Source organism: Periplaneta americana, chromosome 8 (genome assembly GCF_040183065.1).
Source record: "Periplaneta americana isolate PAMFEO1 chromosome 8, P.americana_PAMFEO1_priV1, whole genome shotgun sequence".
In the NCBI taxonomy this organism is placed as follows: Eukaryota; Metazoa; Arthropoda; class Insecta; order Blattodea; family Blattidae; genus Periplaneta; species Periplaneta americana.
The window spans coordinates 159,084,139-159,108,454 of record NC_091124.1 but is presented as its reverse complement, the minus strand read 5'-3'; the positions used below and the strand labels follow the sequence as shown (position 1 = coordinate 159,108,454).

The 24,316-nt window shown below is 36.0% G+C and overlaps 1 long non-coding RNA gene across 1 annotated transcript in view; it reads right to left on the bottom strand.

The window, feature by feature from the left end:
* Positions 1-24,316, bottom strand: part of LOC138705195 (uncharacterized) — a 166,454-nt gene that overhangs the window by 20,155 nt on the left and 121,983 nt on the right. The window contains exon 2 of the long non-coding RNA XR_011333656.1: positions 5,914-6,041. This is a non-coding gene — a long non-coding RNA (uncharacterized lncRNA). The remainder of the gene's footprint in view (positions 1-5,913; positions 6,042-24,316) is intronic.

The window sequence follows — 24,316 nt, the reverse complement described above, 5'->3', positions numbered from 1 at the left end:
CCCCAAATATTTAAATAACATCATCTCATTCGGTAACTATTGCGAGCAGGATCGTGATTTTTATTCATATCAGTAGAAACTGTAATAAAAATTATTTATCCCTCTGGCTTATTTCAATAGCATGGACGGTTTTCGTGTAAATTTAATTTAAAACCCACTAGTTTTCAAGCCACTGAATGAAATGAGCAGTTTGCAACATCATAGCGAGAGAGGGAGGCTCGCGTACGAAACAGACTTGAGTTTGTTGACTTCTTACATCTTTATTACGAGCAGCAGCGATGTTGTCAGATTGCTGAAACCTCCAACTTAATTTTCTAATTAACCGTGCCTTTAATCACGAAACATAATATACGTTTTCTATTCATTTAAGTGTACCCAACAGAAAGAACATACTGTCAGTGATCACTGAATTTTGGCTGCCTACCTAATACTTGATGGTCGTGTCTGTAGATAGGCATGTATCCACACTGACACATATCCAATAAGGTATCTGTAGACCTTTGGAAGTATGTTCAATCATTGTCTTTGCATGATGGTGCATACTGCAGAGGCATAAAGGATGACAGTGTTGCAGGTTGTCGAACCTTGTGTTTCGCACCAGTCTATAACTGCTCAATAGGTTTGAGATCTAGAAAGTCTAGTGGGCAGTTGAAGTTGTGGAGAGCTTTTGAACAACCAAGCATATGCACTGAAGTGTCCTGCCCCCACTATGTTTCCTTTGACAAACTCAGACGAATCATAGTTGTACAGTGACTGGCAACTAATGCAGAGACATCTGTTCATGATAACAGTGCCCTCCATACTAGTTGCATCATGGTCATGTCTATTGCAATATTTTCAGAGCAGTGATTACTCAGTATATATTAATATTAGGTAATGCAGATTAGAGAGGAAAACCTGCTGTTATAAGTTCAGAGGTCCACACCTGTGGAGTAATGGTTAGCGTGTCTGACCGCAAAACCAAGTGGCCCATGTTCGAATCCCGGTCAGTGCAAGTTACCTGATTGAGGTTTTTCCCAGGGTTTTCCCTCAACCCATTATGAATAAATGCTGGGTAACTATTGGTACTGGACTCCGGACTCATTTCACCGGCATTATTGACTTCATTTCATTCAGACGCTAAATAATGAGATGTTTATACAGCGTCATAAAATAACCCACTATAAGTTCAGAAGAACAAGTAGTGGAATACTGGAACAAAGTTTGTCGAGTTTTTCTAAACTATCAAGTGGTATGATGATGATGATGATGATGATGATAATGATAATGATAATGATGATTAGGCCCATATTTATTTAATCATGGGTCACATGGGTCTGGACCCAGGGCGGTAAATTCATCGGAGCAGAAAAATTTTGAGAAAAAAAAAATCGACCTGAGAAAATAAATTTTCGATGTTTTCCTTCTTCACAGATGCCTGCTTCAGATAGTAGCATGTGTTAAATTGTTGTTACTTGCAACTTCACTTTTCACAGGTTAACTGCTAATTGCTTAAGATTTGTGTAAGTTAGTTGGTGGGAGTGCAATTTTTTTTGGGCCCATGGGCATAGCACTATCTAAATACCGGAGTGATGATGATGATATTCTTATTATTATTATTATTATTATTATTATTATTATTATTATTATTATTATTAATGCCTTAGAATTAAACCATTGCTATTTTAATAATATCAGTGTCAAAATTTATTACCCTAGTATTTTACATAAGAAGATACATTTTAAAGTTAAACATCAGACAAATAGAAAATAGAGTTAGAGGAGGTAGAAAGAAAGACTCTGCAGTTTTTTAATTAGAGGGTACAGTGCTTTAAAAATAACAGAAAGAAACAATTTCAAACAACTTCACATTTTGCTGGTAAATTGGCTGAATAGTTATTTTAAAGGCAAGATGGAAGAAAACTATTTTGCACAAGTAAAATTAATTTTTACCTCTGTCTCCCCTTCAATATTCATATAGAATGTACTTAATTAAGCTACTTTTGAAGTGTTCTAAGCTTACAGTGTATTAGCCATCAATGTTCTCAAGAATTTATTGATGAACTCATATCATCTAAGCCTACACATATTAAGATAAAAGTAGCTTGAAATTGTCACTTGTTGCCAGTATTCATCTTGACTGCTGTATAATACGTTGTCAGTTTTGGTTTTTGTAGGTTTTTTTACATAGTTTTCAAATAATGTAAGTTTTTTTATACAATATTCAAATAATATATTGATTTAAGCATTGCTTACCAGTGGCACATCCAAAAATATGGTTTGGAGGGTGGTGGGCTCTTTATAAATCACTGTCTTAGAGCAGCATTAAAGCTGTATAGGTGTATCCTTACGTGAAGTATGGATGGTTGGAGAAGTACAGACTGCTTCAATGAGATGTGATCGAATGGCTGGAGCTACCAGACACATTCCGAATGAAAGTTACAAAACTTTGTACATTATAGAAAGTGCGAGCTTTTGTAAAAAGCCCATTCACATATAGGCCTGTTTAAAAGAAGAGTATATGGAAAAAACAATCAAAATCACAATTTTCTTAAGGGTGATGTTATCATCTAATTCAGTATATTACTGCAAAATTTATTGCTGTTTCTAATTAAAAAAAGTAGGAAAGGATGACTGTATCCGTGGTGATAATTCCTTTACCAGTTTTGATAAGAAAAACACTAAAGTTTGGAGTAATATCACAGTCTAGTATATACAGTCACGAAGCTTAATACTTACTAAATATGCAAACATAGACAGTTGAAATACGCATCCATAGATAGTTGCTCACCACCAGGATCGCTACTATCGCCTCATGACAGATTCTTTCCCTAGCAGACTATAAAATGTATTGTACTTTCGATATCGTGTTCTTTTGAAAAAATTAACACCTTCCTTCCACTATTGAAATATGAAATACATAAGGTTTATATATTATTTTCATAAAATATATATTATATTCTATAAACTCACCTTCCTGGATCTTTCGGAAGAAGGATAACTCTAACCTATTTTTCTTACAATTTATAGTACTATAAACGTCTCCTTCTCCATATTATTATTAAAATTATTGTATTTTAGCCATTTACATTTATTACAACTGATAACAAAAATTTCATAGTTTACATAGCATTTTCACAAAAATGTGAAATACGGTAAAGTCAATGCTTTTTCGATCTAGACCAGGCCGTAATGTTTGTTCGGGGTTTCTATTTCAGTGTATGGAGCTCAGTGAAATATTATATTGTAACTTTATTGCTTATTATTGCTAAGCTTTATTTAGTGTAATGTGTCCATAAGTTCCGTTTACTTCTTGTTACATAATTTGTTGCAGAAATAATTACAAAACTGTGTTATTTTAATGTGAAGAGAATTTTACATGTTAACATAATCTGTTCGCGTCAACATTTCAAGTTTAAAATGGAAGCTATTTTGAGTTTTAATAAAAAAGAATTTATATTGTGATTTCAATTACACATATGAACAACGTAATTTTCATACCATAAATAATATTACATCTTAACTCGCAAGTGAATTATGTCTGAAGTGTCTCATAATCATTGTTTTAAATTTTATTAATGGAATTACACTACATTTTAGAGAAACATATGTTACTGTATCTGTGACTAATTTATATGGTTGAAACGCCAGCCTTCGTGATCGGGTTAAGCGAGTTACATGGTCTGCCTTACAGCCTGTATTAGATCACGATGCCTGTGGCACAGTCTATTGTTCCTAGTACTCACAGCGCTCCAAGCGGCTAGCAACTATCACGAGATTTGCAAAAAATCGTCCCAAGCTTCGTGACTGTATATAGTAGACTGTGGTAATATACTGAATTAGATTATGACATCACCCTTATGAGATTGTGACTGATTGTTTTTCCTATGTACTTTTATTTCAAAGATCACACACTTTCCACAATTACAGATACAGATACGCCAAGGCATTAAAAACCTTTCTTCTTTCTTCCTTTCTCCCCTACACTTTCTTTTGATGAGGGGGGGCTTGAACCCCCTTAGCCTCTCCTCTGATGGATGCGCGATTGTTGCTTATGTTATAATTACAGGTAAAATAAAGTTTGAAAAAAATTAGTGAGAGCCACAGACGTAGCTCAGTCGGCTAAGGTGTTACCTGCCAATGAGGAGTTGCACTCGGGCACGAGTTCAATTCTTGCATGAGATGATTACCTGGTTGGGTTTTTCCCAAGGTTTCCCCAACCATAAGGCAAATGTCAGGTAATCTATGGCGAATCCTCAGCCTCATCTCGCCAAATATCATCTCGCTATCACCAATTCCATCGATGCTAAATAACCTCGTACTTGATACAGCGTCATTAAATAAACAAGTAAAAAAATATTCGTAGTTGCTTTCTCTGTTGATAGGAGTGTTATCTTGGAAACAAAAGTATGTTAACTTTTGTTAACTCCTATGGATGAATATCAGGTAATTTGATCAGGTGTATGGAACCACACTCATTCTCGCCATTTCCTTTCCTCCCTCATCATCCTTTCCTCATCATTCCGGTTGTCTTCCTTGGTTTTCAGATCATGCCTGCGCCGGCTCTCTGAAGCTTCTGACGCTCTCGGCCGGCCTCCATAGATATGTCAAGTGTGGTAGCTGGTGACCCAGCAGTGGAACCCACTTTACACCTCAGACAGTTTGAGGGAGGAATGTGGGGCGGGAGGCTATTGAGGGTGGAATGGTATAAGGACTTGGAATAATGGTGGGACTGGTCCTCAGAGTGTTAGCGGTTAGGTTGGTTCAGTGTGGGTGCTGTCAGGGGGCTTGCAACTCATCCCAGGGGTGCACAATAGACCTCACGTCGCGATGCACAGGGATGTTCCCCTCCCACCTCACAGAGAGAGAGAAAAAAAAACTAGGATTATTACTGTTAGGAGCTCAGGAGATTGCAAGCCTGGGGAATGCAGTTATTCGTCTAAGCAAAGCTGGTGACTTCTTTATAGTTTACAATGAAGCTGTTACATGTTAAGAAAAAACTCTTTGCAATGTTCATCAATAAAGTGTCATTGTTTCACTGTGTTGACATGCTGAAAGTCTTATTGAGATGCGATTGAATCAATTGAAATAGAAACAGTAACGAAAGCTCAAGAACTGAACTCGTTTTACCACGTAAAGGAGCAACAAAGGTAATCAGTGATTATATAAGTGTTAAAAGTTTATACGCAGAGGGTGCCAAAAAAATGTATACATTATTTAATAGCTCATAACTAACTCACTTTTTAAAATTTTTTCAAGTGTGATTGCTTAAAATAATGGCTGAAGTCAGAATAAACTTTGAGGAAAGAAAATTCATTCTAAAGTGCTACAGGAAGACTGAGGACATAAGTGAAGTGCAAAGACGGTTTAGAATGGAGTTTCAATGAGATTCACCAACGCGATTCACAATTGTTTGTTTGCGAGATAAGTTTGAAGGTGAAGGAACTGTTCAGAATATCCGTAAGAACAATTCCGAAAGACCACGAACATCCACCAGCCCCACAAGAGAAAGAGAAGTCATCGAAAGGTTTCAGCAATCTCCTAGAAAATCTGTTGGGCAAGCAGCTTGTGAGACAGGACTTTCAAAATCGAGTGTCCATCACGCTTTGAAGCGTGCTCAATGGAAAAGTTTTATTCCTAGATTCGTCCACGCTCTCCATGAAGATGATCATGACCGGAGAATTGAATTTTGTGAGTGGTACCAAGCAAAATGTGCGGATCAATTTCCATACAAGATTGCTTTGAGTGATGAGGCCACGTTTAAGTTAAATGACTCAATTAATCGTTACAATTGCACCTACTGGGCATCTAACAAGCCCCCTGACAGTGGAACACCATGTGAACTTACCAGGAGTTACAGTGTAGTGTGGTTTATCAGCATTTGGTTTAATTGGACCTTTCTTTTTTTATGGTAGTATGACTGATGCAATTTACCTCAACTTGCTAAAGGAATCCGCCATGCCATGCATCGAAGAGATGTTTAGGAATGAAGAATGGTACTTCCAGCAGGATGGAGCACATCCCCACTACCACACGATGTGAAGGCCTATCTTAATGGACACCTGCAGAACAGATGGATAGGATGAAGAGGTAGCACTGAGTACTCCCCTTGCTTACCAGATTTGACTCCGATGGATTTTTTTCTGTGGGGACATATCAAGCACATGTTTATAGCACAAAACCAGCTATAATCGAGTCAGTCATTGAAAGAGAATGTGCCCAAATACCAGTCAAAATGATAGGAACGTTTTGGATTCCATTGGTCAGCATTATCAGCTGTGCCTGGACCACAATGGCCAACAATTTGTACACTTTCAATAAATGACTGGTTTGTACATTAGTTCACATTATTTTAATTTTGAAACTTTTCTGTATCATAATAATTTTTAACGTTGTAGTCATTGAAAGAGTGTATACATTTTTTTGGCACCCTCTGTAGAACAATGACAAAATCTTTATATTAAGAATTGGTGTTTGCTTTTCATCAATTAATCATCGGAGATTTTGATGAAGTTCAAAATCCCCTGAACATTGTGAGTAATATTATCTGCATTAACTCATTGTTTTCGAAATGTATTCCCCTTTGTTCAGGTAGATTCTGCGACTTTTTTGCTTTTGAACAGATCAAATTAATTCCATTTTTGACTTAAAACTGGTTGATTAATTCTAAAGTAAGTCAACACCATTGCATCATGGAAATTTCAGATGTATAATGATGAGAAAAGGGTATTTTTGTGTACTTCATGTATACAAATTCTAGGAATTAGTGTTACTTTCTTGAGAATGTTTACTGGTAATTTAAGTGTGCAATAAATATTTTATATTCTAAATATACTGTATATCAAAATTAGTAATGTTACCCATGTCACTGAAGTTTGCTCATAGCAGCAGAGTTGCAACATATCAGTAGGTTTCGAAGTCCATATACTGTTGTATTTTGTAACATTATGTAAACAACAGTTTATGTCTGAATGCAGTTCAGTTTACTTCGTGAATTTAAGTAGTGTTGTATAATAAATCAGTTGTTTTGAAGGAAATTGATGCTACTTTTTAATACGTGTGGGTTTAGAATGTAATTAATTTAAAAAAGAAACTGAAAAAGTCACTGTTTTGTTGCCTTTCATATATAACCTTAAAATTTATTTACATTAATAGTTATTGATTCTTGTTTACCGTTTTCCTTATCAACTCATTGAAATATTGCTAAAACATTAACTATGAGTCTTCTGATAATTTCTTGGGAATGTGCATGCATAATGCTTTGGTTGTTGTGGGATTATGTTGAAGAATGCACTTATTTTTTATTGTTCAGTTTTAGATAAGGGGTAAGCTATCTTTCATTGAAAATTGAGCACATTTGTAAATTCAATTAGAGTGACCAGATACCCAAATGCTCATCTCTTTAAAGTACAGTGTTTTTATCACTTTACCATGTGCAGAATGTATCAGGTTTAATATTTAGTTTTTAAGAGTTATATTTTTCAGCTTATTGAATGTGAGTTTAACTCAACATACATACATCCAAAGTTGAGTAAATATATTAATTGTTTGTAAGAAAAGTTAAAATGGAGTTGCGTCCATTATACTTTCTGTGCATATCGTGATTAAAGTGAGAGAATGTGTAATAATTTAATCAACTCACATTTTATTTGTAGACAAAATATGATTTGTTACCTTCTGAAAGCTTTTGCGAGATCTAATATTATGGTGCGAAATTTTACTAAAAATATATTTATCTTTAAGTTGTTAAAATGTATAAAACAAGTACCGTATGCCTGTCCAAATGCTTTCAGTGTCCTTCAGTACACTTATTATCTTATTTTACTTAACTTTGTGTCAATGTTCAGTCGTGTTGAATTGAATGAATGTGAGCAAGTCTTAGTTGGGAATCAAGATTTTCTTTGATGTAATATGATCTAGGATTGGAATTCCAATTAAGTGTATAAAATCTTCTTTCAACTGAAACAGAAGGAAGTGGAACTGTGATTGCTTTAATTGAGAACTCACTTATTATTGGCATCTTTCTTGAATGAGGAGGAAGGAGGAAGCAGGAGAGAGTTGCACTGTACTTGGACGTAGCATTGATATGTATATTGAATGTAGCTTTCAAGTTTCTTACATTGAACATCAGTTTTCTGCACCAGTTCACACTTCAGTAAGCTACGATAAAAGAATTCTTGTGTTTCATTTCATTGTCTGGTTGCAAAATCTTTATTTGTTTGGAGATTCCGTCAAGCACAGTTAGTGTTGTAAGTTGAAGTGTAAGAGTAAGTTATTTTCAGCTAACATTTTTAGATTTATGATAGAAGCATTGTTGTTAGTGTCGAGAAGCTTAGACCCCCTGGCTTAGAAGCCCAGTGCTGTAGTCAACTTGTTGGTATTGGTAAAGAGATATAAATTCCTTCTTTCTCCAAGCAATCCAGCAACCTCTTTGTCCTGGTTGAAATTCACTTGAAATCATTCTTGATGGTTGCAGTTAAACAGGTAATCATTTCTGATTTATTCTGCATGAAGATGCAACATATGGGACCAGCGACTGAAAATGGAAATAATGTTTTGTAAATTTCACTCTGGAAATTTATGTTGTTACCTATAATAACCTTCTTCTTTGGTTCTACAGCTGGGTTCCAGCCTTGACCGCCCCAACAATGCTTTTCCATGTCCTTCGATCTAACACCTTTGTTTTCCATCCTCTAACACCTGCTACTATTATATCTTTCTCCACTTCATCCAGCCATCTTAGCTGAGGTCTCCCTACTTTTCTGGTGACAAAAGGTATAGTGAGAGTCAATTTCTTGCAAGGATCATTTTCATCCTTCATACAGATATGGCCCAGCCACCTGACTCTCCTAGCTTTAATTTCTCTGCAAACATCTGGTTCTTTAAAAAGTTGGTATAATTCATAGTTATACCTTTTTCTCCAACTGCCCTCATCATTTACTGGTCCGTATATCGTCCTCAGAACCTTTCTCTCAAATTACTCAGCCTACAATTGTCGGCACTGCCAACTGCCCAGGTTTCAGATCCATAAAGCAAGACTACTCTTATTAATGTTTTATATAATATGCACTTAGTGTTGAGGCTGATATCATGTGATCTTAACTGTTTTTGGAGTCCATGATAGCATCTATTTGCTGTGAGGAGTCTATGTTGGATTTCTGCACTCACATTATTATCTGAGGTAACTGGTGAACCTAGGTACTTAAATTCGGTGACTTTTTCAAACTTGTATCCTCCTACTTCAAGATACTCCATTTCTGAAGGATTGATTGATACCTCCATGTACTTGGTTTTACCCTCGTTTACTTTGAGGCCCATTTGCTTTGCTGCAGATCTAGGTTGATGAATACATCTTTGATGGCTCTTTCTGATCTCCCAACAGTGTCAATGTCATCAGCATAAGCCAATATTAGCACCGATTTGTGGAATATTGTACCCCTCCTTTCAATTCCTGAGCTTCGGATAACCTTTTCCAAAGCAATATTGAACACCAGACATGCAAGTGCGTCACCTTATCTAAGGCCCTTCTGTGTATAGAAAGGGTCTGAAAGTCCTGCCTGTAGTTTAACTCTACAATTAACCCTAGTTAGGGTTGATCTTGTCAGGGCAACAAGCTTCGTAGGAATTCCAATCTCCTCCATGGCATCAAACAACCTCTCCCTGTTAATATTATCATATGCTGCCTTATAATCTATGAACAGGTGGTACGTATTAATCTTATACTCTCGAGTCATTTGAAGTATTTGTTGTACTGCCTGTATCTGATCAGAGGTTGATTTCCCCTCTCGAAAGCCACACTGATAGCTTCCTATAATTCTTTCTGCATGTGGTAATATCCTCCTATATAGGACATTTGAAAAGATCTTATATTCTATATTTAACAGCGTGATCCCTCTATAATTTGAACACTCTAGGGGATCTCCCTTCTTATATATTGGGCAGATCAGACCCTCTTCCCATTCTTTTGGCAGGCATTCTGTTTCCCAAATTCGGCAGATAATTGTGTGAAGTTTATGAAGGAGGACTGTTTTTGGTATCTTTATCATTTCTGCCTTTATGCCATCGGCACCCGGTGCTTTATTATTCTTCAACTTGTCAATGGCCATATCTACCTCTTCAGTTGTGGGCAGATCTTCCTCTCTTCTTTGGATTATACTGGTTTCTGCAATCATCATAGTGCAAATATTATCTTCACTTCCATCCAGTTGTTCCTTGAAGTGTTCTTCCCACCTTCTCAGTGCCTCTGTCCCATCAGCAGCCAGTTCCCCATTTGCCTTTCTACACATCAAAATACCTATAATAATCAGTTAGTTAAATATAGGTTTTAAGTCTAAAACAGCGTTTCTCAACATGTGGCGCACTAAAGTTTAATTTAAAATCCCGTGGTACATTATACAATCCAAACCAATGGTTCCTACATAAATAGGGGGGATTTTTTTTCATAAAAACATGTAAAGTACGATATTTTTTTAAGGTTGGTCCAGGGTGATACTTGTGACAGACAAGGTCATAGTAGGAGTTTTACTCAGAGCTCTCCTGCTTCTCCAGGTTAGGCATCTACATTATTCCGTCAACATTTCTCCATTTTGTAATCATTCCATAGCATTCCCCGAACGTCGACTGGCAATGCATGGAGAGATGAGTGGAGTTTCCTGCTCGAAACCTGGATATGCAGCGAACCTTAATGTGGCCAGCCAGTGTGGATTGGAAATGCGTCTAGCGTGATGGTCAGTGCAATACAGATAAATTTAGAAAGTTGCAGTGATGGGTCGTAGTACCTCCTTCCTTATATTAAAATTCAATTCAATTCAAGGTTGGTACGATATTTCAACTTTACCCATTTGGCAACTTTGACGCTACTGAATGTTGACTTCTGCTGCATTTGCTGAAAGTTGACTCCTTGGGACTTGCCATTTTCTACTACTCTTTTCACTTTTACTTTATCAATTTTTCATATGATAACCTTTACTATTTTCATTTTCTCGTGACATACCAGCGGATCATTCACGATGGCCAGTTTAAAAAATAGTCTAATGTTTCACGTGGTGGTGATGAAATGCTTTGTGGTACCGTAAAACGGGGTGACTTGATATGCTGGGGGGGGGGGAGGACTTGATACGTTTTGTAGGTTGATGTTTCGAATTGATACGTTTTGTAGGTTAATGTTTCGAAATAGGTTGATGTTTCGTATCAAGTCCCCCAGCATATAAAACGGGGTGACTTGATACAGTGGAGGGACTTGATACATTTGTTTTGTTCCGAAACATCACCCTACAAAACGTATCAAGTCCCCCAGCATATCAAGTCCCCCATTTTACGGTACAGTTTGTCATTGCAATAGATTTACCAGTAATAATAATTAATATTGAGAGATTATGAAAAACTTGGAATTGAAAATTTTGTGTATTGACTTGGCAATCCTGATTATAAAGCATTCCTTTGTGTCTGATCACTCTAGTTGATTTATTGTTTGTGTTGTAGTGTTATTGAATGTTGTCAAATAAAGGTAAGGTGTATTTTTCTTTATAAATGGAATACCTGCAGATTTGAGGCGAACTACATAGCTATAAAGTATTATCATTGCTTTACATTCAAATTTCTTGAATTTGATTCTTATGACTGAATGTTTCCATCATTTTCATGGTTTTCTCACACTTATTCTTACGAAATACTGACACAATTTTCTGACATATCTTTCTGCTTTGCTATATGAAATTAAACTTTTTTTTGTTTAATGCCCCTTTTAAGCCGTAAAGGTCATTGGTTATATGACTACAATCTAATGAATAGTTATTGATATTGATATTTATTTTTCAGCCAACTTTACAATTCGTACTTATGGTGGACTTTCATATTTATGCCACCCTTTTATGTTAATATATTCCTTTGCCAAGCATTTCCTGATTACTTCTTCTTCTTCTTCTTCTTCTTTTGTTTTAACTGAATTGCTATCTATCCTGTTCTGTTCTCTCATATCTAGACTGGCTCCCTTCCATTTCTCACTTTTCTATTTAATATTGCATATTCCTTTCCTTAATGATTTGTATTATTTATTTATTTTTTAATTTCATTTTTTTAATATTTAAATTTTTTTTTTTCATTCTCTATTCTCAAATGTACCTACTCCTAATCATTCTTTTCCATTCATTTTCTCATAAATTGTCTACATTTCCATTCTCTCTATTTTACAACACATCACATATTATTTCCCTACTATTCTATCCTCATTTTATTTACGTACTTACATCTCCCTCTTCACTCCACTCCTAAATTCCCTCTTTTATTGCCACTTTCCGTAAATTTATACCTACAATACTCCTACAGTACAGTCATAGTATTCCTGATGCTAGCCCCAACCCACAACATTGAATCACATGAAATATCTAATTCACATAATTACACTTCCAATTTCTCTCTCTTCCAATTCTCATTTGTTCACATGTTTTTTCACTTTAATTCTCCATTGTTTGTATGTCTATCTTACTACACTCTTATACTATCTCCTTACATTTAACACTTTCTTCTCCATTCTTATTCTATCACTTTTGCCACCCCTGACTTTCTTGCACTCACTTTTTCGCACTCTTCTTCCTCGCTAATTCCATCCTCCTCGTTATTCTGTTCCTCCATTTCGCCATTTAATAACCTCTCAAAAGCCCTGTCTATTCTGTCCTCACAATCACTAATATCTGGTAGTTGCTTCGTCCTTATCATGTCTCCTCTTTCATTTCTTCCGTTAGACTTATCTATGCTCCTAACCTCAGCTACTTTCATCGTTTCCATAATCCTTCGTCAGCAATATCTTCCATCTAACTCACGTTTATTGAGAAGTTACTAGTGAAAGGACCATCAGAAAAAAATAAAATCCTAGAAACCTGTTCCACAATGATGACAAAATTTCTTTTATACGTAATTCAGGTTCATTCACGACACAATCAATTATATTGGCAAACAGTGGCGATTTCTCTTAAGGAGCACAGGAGCAGTGCACCACCTCTTCAAATAACACATGTTTTTAAAGTTATATCAATGAGCTGCAATAGACTATGTGAGCGACATAATTCTTTATTATAATACTATTTAAAAATAACACTGCATGTGTACTGTTCTTGTTGACGCCTGGGACTTACGTTTACCGCTCGACACTTGCGGCACACTGTTCCATTCGAGCATGCGCAGTAGTATTGTTTCACTGGCAGGCTTTGGAGCATGGGAGGGAGCCAGTACAGTGTGCGTAGGAGGGGTCAGGAGCACTTTCAGATGTGTTCTCAAGCTCGTTCCATCATAAATGTTACAATGAATAGTGTGCAAAATCTTTTAAATGTGTAATTTTCTACAAGACCTTTACACGAAAAGATCAAAATAAATAAGATGGGTAGAACTACACATGAATTAAAATTATAAGTGACGAAGAACAGCAATAGAGAAGTGACAAGAAAATTCAACATTCGGACTTACGAAAAATGCAATATGCGGCTGCAATATAAAAGACGCTGTCTTTTGTTTTCCTTGCCCATTGTTCGACGGCGAACATTTATTGACAAAAATAAGTACGTTTTATGGATTTTATTTATTTTTCTGTTTGAATTTAGGACTGTGCATAGTAACTACATAATTTTGATTATCGCTCTGTAGGTATGATTGATTTGAAGCACATGAATGAAAGAATTAAAAAACATGATTCTTCAGCTGCACACATCAACAATAATGTTAAATTAGCAGTGTTGGGTCAAACAAACATACAGACACAATTGGATTGCTGCACTTCACTATGATAAAGTTACAAAGAACAGATATGTGCGTGCGGTTTTGTGGAGCTTTTGAGTTGGCTTTAAGAGGTCACGATATCGGAAACTCATCTTTAAACGCTAGTATTTTTCTTGGCCTCATCAATTTCAGTTCTGAATTGGACGCACTCTTAAGGAACGTTTGGAAAGAGGAACAGTGTTTAAGAGCACATCAAACACTATACAGAACGAAATCCTTCAAGCCATTTTGATATATGCCAGGATGAGATTTCAAAGAAATAAAGAAAGCTGCTGACGTTTTAGCAGTTAAGGCTGATAAGACGACACACATATCGAATGCTTGTGAACGTGTGAACTGTGTTATAAAACGCAATATAGCGAAAACAATACTATTTACGGTGTGCTGCAATAGAAATTGAACACTTTACTTTGCTATTAATGGATCTACATAGGATAATGATTAACTCCAATTTCTTGACTAACAAAATTATATAAATCTATACCTACGTAACATACACGTATGTTAATAGGTATGTAGTAGTTAGTACCTATAATAATAATAATAATAATAATAATAATAATAATAATAATAATAATATGATAATCATAATCATAATAAATATTTGTGCACCACCAGGATTATTTTTCACCACACTCCACTGTTGACAAATACTCACCAAGAGCTGTCCTGATAACCGAAACCTCTTGGCTTTGAGAGGGGACGCTTTTCGGAATTGTTTAGCATTTAGCTTTTAGCACACATTTAAACGTATGAATTCAACTCTTGGATTTATATGAAATTCAAGATTGAAAATTTAAACAAAAATCCTCTCGTATCTTTGAAGTAGGGCCTACACCAAATGCTAAATTTAGGCGTGTCATGACAAATGAGATTTTGATGAAACTGAAGCTTCTCTGCAGGTACTCCTAAATGCAACAATCAATACTGTCTGTGATAGCCGAGAATGGGGTGCTCTATGTGTAATTATTGTAGCTTTGTTTTGTCTGTCTCGCACCAGCTGAAAGTTTTGCACTGGCTGTATGTTCTTGTATTTGTTCTTATAAACGCACGTTCGTGAAAAAGAGCCTTCACTTCCAAAGGCGTATGTGAAGAGAAGGAGTCATGCCGAAAATAACAGTGACACGGCTATAGTACAGAAACTGCAACTGTGGTACAGAGGTCGAAACAGAAGACTGGCCCCTATTGAAATCGAATTACCAGATTTTAGAAAGAGAAGAAGGTACTTACGCTCTCACTTGCACACAGGGTAGACATGGCTATTTTATAAGGGATGTGGGGAACGAATCCCAGAAAAGTATGTACTTCATATGCTAGGAAGATGAGCTGACAAGGTGGAAGTTTTCTTGGAAAACCATAAAACTTAATAAGGGCTTCGAATTGTGTTTCAACTTTCAATAGAGGTAGACTAGGTCACTGTCCTCGTATCTCCATCCCTTTCTGAAGTGTTTGTGCAAAGATTTTTTCCTACGCTACCTGGTTTACAGTTAGAAAATAACAGTACTATTGTGCTTTTAAGTAAGCAATTTCAGAGAGAGTTTGTGTTAATTTTAATTGACTCGATTATTCGATTAAATATTTTTGATCGATTAATCTTACAACAGAAATTGATCGATTAATCGATTAAATCCCACAATACTAATTTTTAGACGTTTTCACAGAGAAGCCCTTGCAGAAGCTGTTCCAAAAGACTTAGCGACTTATTACGAGTTTGATATAGCAAGGAAACAAAGCTTTGGCTAACAAAAGATGACGCAGAGCGTTTGTTCACAATGTGCGGTCTTCAAGTTAACTGCAAAGTTTCATGTCTTCACCAGTGTACTCGTGATTTCAACCCCTGTTTTTGATGTTCCACGAGTTAACGGAAACTTGTATTCAAATATTTCAACTGTAATAATCGTATGAGAATGTTTAATTAGTCTATGACCAGGGGCGGCCCATCCTTATGTGCTACAGCACAATGATAATTTTGGCTCAAATAATGTATTTGTAATACCACCATAGTATTTGATCTGTCATTTGACAATTTTCCGTGGTTATGTTCATGACGCATTATAAAGTGTTTAGTCTTCGTGCCTTCTTTGGTGCCTCAGGGGGTTCGTTGTGCTACTCAAAGCTCCACATGAAAAATGTAGACAGTTATGCGCATGTGCGAAGCTGAAACCACTGCTCTGATTGGCTATTTTTACTCGGGAAAGTGCTGTAGTCAGCTTCAGCACAACACAGCTTGGAGATTGCAAAAGTAAAGCATAACGAAAGAATGCTTGTTTGTGGAAGAATTCGGAACTATGTACAATGTATTTGGTAATTCAAGTGTCCGACTGCTGCTGCCATCTACCAGTTAAAATTCCTGTCAACAGCTATACTATACTGAACAAAAAGTGTTTCAGATACAAGTTGGATTTCTATACGGAAGACCTGACTTCCGAAATATAGATGGCTGTTCAATTGTCACAATACATATTATCCAACAATTTACAGGATCCATTCTGTGAAGTATCGAAGTTGTTAAATATTTTGGTTACAACACCAATGACCACTGCTGAGCCAGAAATATGTTTTTCTTCCTTGAAACGCATAAAAACGTTTTTAAGGAACGCTATGTCCCAGGATCGCCTCACTGCTCTTGCAGTACTGTCAATAGAAAAGTGTATGATGTCCAAGATGGAGGGGTTTAACACCAAATGACAACTTCTGCAGTACGAAAGAACGTCGTATGGACTTCACATTTCATCACTAGGCGAGACTCCAAATTAAGATAAATACATGAGTGTAGGCCACTACAGTTGGCCGATATAGAGATTGTAGCGCACTCATTATTTTGACCACCAGCCGCTACTGTCTATGACAATAAACCACATATAGCATGCTGTATTGTTCCCTGTTCTCGCAAAATACCTCACATAACTTATGAGTAAGCAGTGCTCGAAAATATTGTTGGTAAAATACGAATTTTCAATGTTTACGTAATATTTCTTTAAATTTATATTTAATTTATTCCTGATAGATGCGGTAAAATAAGTGTACCCTTTTAGTAATTAATTTTTCAGTTTTTTTTTTAATTTATTACATCTTCAGCACATTTGAATACTTTCAATAACAGAAAAAAAAACACGTGTCAGTTTACTTCACATGTTTTTGTGGACTTCTGTGCAAAATTTCACTGAAATTAGAGAAAAATGCATTCATTAGAGCATTTTGAATGTTACAAAATGTTGAAAATTAGAAAATCGAGAAAATGAGTATCAAAGTACAGCATGTATATGGTATATGCTATCAATATCAATCCTTCCTATACAGGCTATCACACACATTTTTCTTCTACGTAACAGCACGAAATATGAACTGAATGAAAAATAAAATTAGTTTGAATGAGCTGCAGATCCCTGCATACATTTGTCCCTTTAAATTCGTCCTGAGTGGTTTCAAATTATCATGGGGCTAAATAATTTTTCTCTGTTCTACCCATTCTTCACCAGAAAAAAAAATGTGAAAAATATGCAAAAAAAATATTAAGAGTTTTATAGAACATGAACATTTCACAAAAAAAAAAAAAAAAAATTTGGCGTGGATTGCATTTTATTTCTCTTGAATAGTGAATATTTTTGTTCCCATACAGCTAGAATAAGTAGTTTCAATATTTTGCTTGTCACTAATGATTTCTAAACGAACTGTTGAAAATACTTCTTAAATCAATTACAAATATTTGTACTTTATTCACTTTAGAAGGTTTCACCTGTGTTATAAAGGTACACTGTTCCACCAATTTAGTAGAATGAGTTCGAGTCTAAAGAAAGCAGCAAACAAGTACAACTTGGTCTGTTGTGACGAGAATCTAAGCTTCTGCATACTGGTAAAGTATCATGTCACAAACACGTTCACGTCTGAGTATTTTAGACAAATTAGACAGACAGAATCTTGAAAACGGTGCAAATATTAAGGATATTGGTGGAGAATAGGTAATATTCATTCATTCATTCATTCATTCATTCATTCATCTATTTATATCTTACAGATATATTCTCTACTTGGAGGATTTAGTAAAGAACTGTTTTCAGAACATGGGAGGAGTGATAGTAGGAGGAAGAAGAATAAAGTGCATAAGATTTGCTGATGATATGGCATTGTTAGTAGAAGAAAAATGATATTGAAGGATATGCTACTGGAGCTAAATGACAGCTATGAGCAGTATGGGATAAAGATAAATGGAAATAAGACGAAGACCATGGTCATAGGAAGAAAAATAGAGAAGATAAACTTGCGAATTCTAAATGAGACAGTAGAGCAAGTGGACAGCTTCAAATACTTGAGGTGTACTATAAACAGTAACATGAGCTGCTGCCAGGAAGTCAAAAGAAGGATAGCAATGGCAAAGGAAGCTTTTAATATAGCAAAAGGAGCATCTTCTGCGGACCTATGGAAAAAGAACTATGGAAGAGAGTAGTGAAGTGCTTTGTATGGAAACTTAGACATTACAATGAAGTGAAGAGAAATGAATAGAAGCATTTGAAATGTGGATATGTAAAAGAAGGGAACGTGTGGTTGTTGGAAACTCCCATCTTTTAATCATAATATAACCATGTGGGTATGGATGAAATGGAATTTAACTGAGGGTGCACGGATGGCCCAGCACTGCGACGTATTGAGATCTTTTGTGCTAACCCTCAATATGGAATGAGTTGCATGCCACAGATCCCCTACGTGCACCGCCCTAACCACATGACTCCCTTAACGACAGGTCCCTACAGCCGGTAGAATTCATATACCATTTCTGCTTCGGCAAATTTCCCCAAGGCCCCCCCCCCCCCGCGTCGGTCAGAGGCGAAACTCCTCCTCCGAGTAGATCCGGCTCGGATGCCATTGCAGAAGCCATCCAACATCACTGAACTACATTCCACGGGGCCTGGTCGAGAGAGTCAGCAGCTTTGGGAGGCTGTCGGTAGAGTGATCTGAAAAACCAGAAACAGGAAGAAGAGGAAAGGATGATGGGGGAGGAAAGGAAGTGACGAAGATAAGTGGGGTTCCAATCAACTGATAAAGTTACCAGATATTCATAGGAGTGAGGGAAAAATCCCGAAAAAATCTCATCCAGGCAACTCGTCCTGACTGGGAATCGAACCCGGGACTGCTAGGTTCGGAGTTAGGCTCGCTAACCCCTCAGCCACATTAATTAAATATTAATTTATTATTATAAAACTATTATGAAAGTAAGAAAAATATCTTGCTGGTTATATTATGATTAAAAGATGGGAGTTTCCAACAATCAACAATGCATAATCTGAAAGGACAAATGAAAATCATAGATGATTAAAATGCCTACTACAAATGAACAGCAGGCACAATGTGTTCTTTGGTATGCTGAATTTGAGAGTGTTAAGGGGGCTCATACACTAACCAGTGTCAAAATTTTCGATTTTTTTCTTTTTAGTCTCATATGAAAGAACACACCTTTCTAAACATAACCCTAAATTTTTATACTGAAATTCGGTCATATATTGGAGATATAGAAGTTTAAATGCCAGTATGTGCATCAGGTGGGCGTGGCGTTAGCTGTCAGAATCAGTAGTTTTTTGTTCTTAACATTTTATCAATTCTCTGCTATTATGAGAATGAAAATGGCTGCTTGCCATGTTCTAGATACCATGGAGATACTCTAGTAACCATGGAATTGAAGTTCATAAGTTGGTATACTCTGTTTATGTTACTTTTGTTTGTATCACTGCCATCGTGGTCTAATACAGGCCGTAAGCCAGACCACGTGACTCGCTTAACAGCTGATCGCGAAAGGCGGTCTTTCAACCATATGAATTAGTTGCAGTGCATGAAGAATAACATATATTTCTCTGAAATGCAGTGCAATTGCGTCAGTAAAATTTTAAACAGTGATTGTGAGACACTTGAGACACAATTTACTTGCAATTTAAGGTATAATATTATTTTTGGTGTGAAAATTACGTTGTTGCAGGCAAAGTTCATATGTGTAATACCTGCCTTTATTTCGATTAAATATTGCGCCCTTATGTGGTTAAGTGAAATTTTGGTCTTATAAACAGTAGGCTAAATATGTGTAATAATATATACGTGAAAGTGAAACATTGACTGGCATGTAAAGTAAGTTGTGATTAGGCCTAAGTGCAGCGTTACCGATGTTACTCTTGTCTAATCCATTATTGTTAGTTTACCGTATTTGTCTTATTAAATTTAAATTATTGCGCCCTTTTTATTTTGTGAATAACCTACATTATACGAGTAAATAATACGACGTTTGATAATATACAAATTTGAACTAAAAACGAGATACATATAGTATATTACGAAAAATTATACCCTATAGTTTTCATTACTGTTACAGTATCTAGAATTGTAATTAGTTGAAATAGAGCATTCATGCTTCATTACGAAATTCTTGCACATTCATTTATGCACGTTTCAACAATTTTCAGTTGCATCGCACGCATATTTTAATGTGTTGAAGTTATAGGTTATGTTTATTCTATCAGTACTTGCCTTATTTCCATATTCGCAATTATGCATTATAATTAAGCATAACGCTGCGTATAACTTATAAATGCAATTTGTCTACACTTCAATTGTATTTATTCGTTTCAGACGGTACTCCAGTCTGAAGTCTGATTAGTTTAATATGTTACTAGGGCTAAACTAGCGCTGAGGTAGTTCCCTTCGTATTCATACATCTTGCATATACAAATTAGTTCGGTTCGTTCAGGATTTTAATATGCCTTGCTTATAGGATCAAATGCATCTCCACAAAAAATAAATTCAACTGTTTTCATTTCAGAAATTACCGGAACTGTACCTCAGCTCTACTAAGTAATATAACGTATGTACATTTTCTGCCTATAAGTAAGGACGGTAACCGTGTTCTGAAGTTTATCCTAAAACTATATTCTTCTTTAGTAAATCTCAAAACAGTTTTCGTTCTCAACTTAAGCCTAAAATGTTGATGCAGATAGGTTATGTTAACATGATAAATTCTCTTCACATAAAAATAACACAGTTTTATTTATTATTCCTGCCACATTATGCAACACATAAATGGAACTTATGCACATATTACATTGAATAAAAATTTGATTGTATTATTTATTTGTTCCCTACTATACTGGGTTGTAATGAATTGTATTTATCTAACCTACCAGATTAACACACAACTGTACATACACTAATTTCATAGGAGGGACTGTGGTAAACTTTGTACCTACAAGTAAGGAAGGTAGATGTGCTAAATTAAAATCAGAATCTAAATAATTCTTCTTTATTAAATCTAAAAATAGCTTCCATTCCAAACTTAAAATGTTGATGCAACCAGGTTATGTTAACATGTAAAACTCCGTTCACATTAAAATAACACAGTTTTGTAATTATTTCTGCAACATATTATGCAATAAGAAGTGTGAAGGGGTCTTATACACACATTACACTAAATAAAATTGAGCGCCGACACGCTATAAAGTAATATATTTCACTCAGCTCCGTATAGGCAAATAGAAAAGCCCGACTCATCAAGTGACGTCACACAACCTGCATTACGGCCTGGTCTAGATCACCATGGCAGTGTTTGTATACATTCCCACGTGCTTAGAAATTGTGTTATTGTGTGGTGTAAAATGGGCAAAAAAGGAAGCGTTGCACGACGTAAAAAGAGGCATTTCCAAGGAAATCAATTCACAATAAAGAAGAAAGAAGAAAATACTATTCAGAATTCTGAATCCCCTGTAAGTTCTTCTGCTAAGAAACTTCGATTGGACTTGGAGGTTATGTCAAATACAGATGCACAAGTTCATTCCGTAAATAATGTAGCTGTGGGTTATAGAATTATTCATATTCCTACACTTATAAGTGCAATTAGTGATAATGTGTCTTGTAAAATATGCCATGGTGAAATAACATTAGTAGAAACTTCAGTTCAGGGTTTAGCCAGCACTTTTAAATTTGAATGCAGTGTTTGTGTTGATAAACGACAATTCTATAGTAGTCCTAATAGAAACAATAATGTTTCTGAAATTAATAGGAGGATAGTGTATGCCATGAGATGTCTTGGACAAGGCTTGACTAGTATTCAGTTATTTTGTGGCCTCATGGACCTGCCTCCACCAGTCAAACAGACTACGTATGCTCTAATTGTGAACAGAATTTTAAGCGCTTCTAAGTTAGTGGCAAAACAGTCAATGAAGAGGGCTGTAGAAGATGAAATTAAGCTTACATCAGAACCTGAAAAGCGTGAAATCTCCATCTCTGGAGATGGGTCATGGAAAACCCGTGGTCATTTGTCACGTTATGGTATTGTGTCTGTAATTGGGGCAGAGTCAGGGAAAGTAATCGATGTGAAGGTGAAGTCATCATATTGCAGAACCTGTAAGAAATGGAAAGGTCCAAAGAAAGGTCCTCAGTATGAAGATTGGATGAAAAAACATGCCCCCCTGTGTACAGCAAATCACCAAGGTAGTGCTGCCAGTATGGAGTGTTGTGGATTGCAAGATATTTTCAATTGCTCTGAGAGAAAATATGATGTAAAGTATGTTGAATACATAGGGGATGGTGATACAAAAAGTTTTAAAGCTGTACATGACTCCATGCCCTATGGACCACAAGTAGATATCCAGAAGGTGGAATGCGTGGGCCATGTACAGAAAAGAATGGGCACCAGACTTAGAAATTTGAAGAAAAAGTTGTCAGGAAAAAAATTAGCTGATGAGAAAGGTATTGGTGGTGCTGGTCGTCTCACTGATTCTGTTATAGATAAGCTGCAAGTTTATTATGGCAATGCCATAAGGGGAAATAAGGGGAATATTGAAGACATGAGGAAGTCAATATGGGCTATTTGGTACCACGAAGTATCAACGGATTCTGAACCTTTACATTCTATGTGCCCTTCAGGAAGAGAATCATGGTGTGGATATCGTCGAGCACAAGCAGAAGGTGTTGAAAAAACCTACAGACATCCCCATCCTATTCCAATGGCTGTCATGACAGAAATTAAGCCTATATTCAAAGATTTAGTAGCCACAGACCTTCTAAAAAGGTGTCTCAAAGGTTGTACGCAAAATCCAAATGAATCTTTTAACAATAAAGTGTGGTCTATTTGCCCTAAAAACACAAACTGTGGGTACAAAGTGATGAAAGTAGCTGCTGCTGATGCTGTGGCTACATTTAATGAAGGAAATTCCAGCAGATTACAAGTGCTTAAGCACTTGGATGTGACAGTGGAAAAGTTTGCAGAGACTGCTCTCAGACAACGTGACATCCTTCATGTAAAATATGCTGAAAAGCTGCTTCGTGAATCCACTAAGGAGGCAAGAAGGACCATGAGGAGGCTAATGCTTGAAGAACATGGCAAAAACATCACAAAGGAGGGTACAACATATGCTGCAGGAGCTTTTTAAACTTATATGTAAGTTGGAATGCATGTTGAATTTTCAAAGTCATTTTTCCGTAACTTAATATTTTCAACACAAAAAACACAATATCTCTGAAAGTAATGGTCCAAACTGCATGAAATTTTGCACACACATAGTTTTTTGTGTGTTCTAGAGGATAAACCTAAATAGTCAGATGTATTTGCAACACAAGATCATTTCACTTGTGAACATGATGTGAAAAAATTAAAATAATTTGATACTAAAATTTTAAAATCCCTGAAAATGATATCAGACTTACCACAAGATTCATTGATGGTTTATCCTCTAGTTTATAGTGTCAGCTATGAATAATAAAAAAAAAGATTACACTAATCAGATTGACCCTTTGCAAGAAATCATGTTTCTTAGAACAACCGGCATACTGAAAAATTAAAAATTTTAATTTTTTAATATCAACCTTCATATTTGCCATATTACAATAACTTTTACGCACATTTCAAGCCCCAAGTGTATACTTCTTATGTCCAAAATTTCACATTGTTATTGCAAATAGTGTTGGAGATATTGAACTTATACTCCAATGCATGCCCGATCATGGTCTCTTGGTGTATGAGCCCCTTTAAAGGAGTTCAAAGGGAATTTCGACATGAGTATGGTGTGCATAATGTACCTAAATAGGATTCCATAATGTTGTGGTATCGAACATTTGTAGAAACAAGTTCTTTGTTAAAAAAAAAAAAAAACATGGAGGAGGTCGCAGGCAAAACCCAGTACGAGAAGCAGCTATCTCTTGGCTTGGCCCCCAAACTCCCCAGATCTAACCCCTTCTGACTTCTTCGTTAAAGTTTTGTTAAAGGCATTGTCTATTCACAGAAACCCAGAAACATTGATGATCTGAGAGTAAAAATTACTCAAGCTTTTCAGCAAATCGCCCCTCTTATGTTGCAATAGACATGGCCTGAATAGCATCACCGTTATGAATTGTGCAGGGTGTGCAATGGGGGTCATGTTTGGGCTCTGAGGAATCTCATATGCAAATGTATGTAAGCCCACTGAAACTAACACTGTATTAACTCTAAAATACAACTCTCTCAAAATATTGTTTTTCATGTTAAAAAATGTGTTATTGCGAAATTCTATCTGTTTAAACAAGTTGCTAATGTAGTACCATATGTTAAGCATTGTGGAAA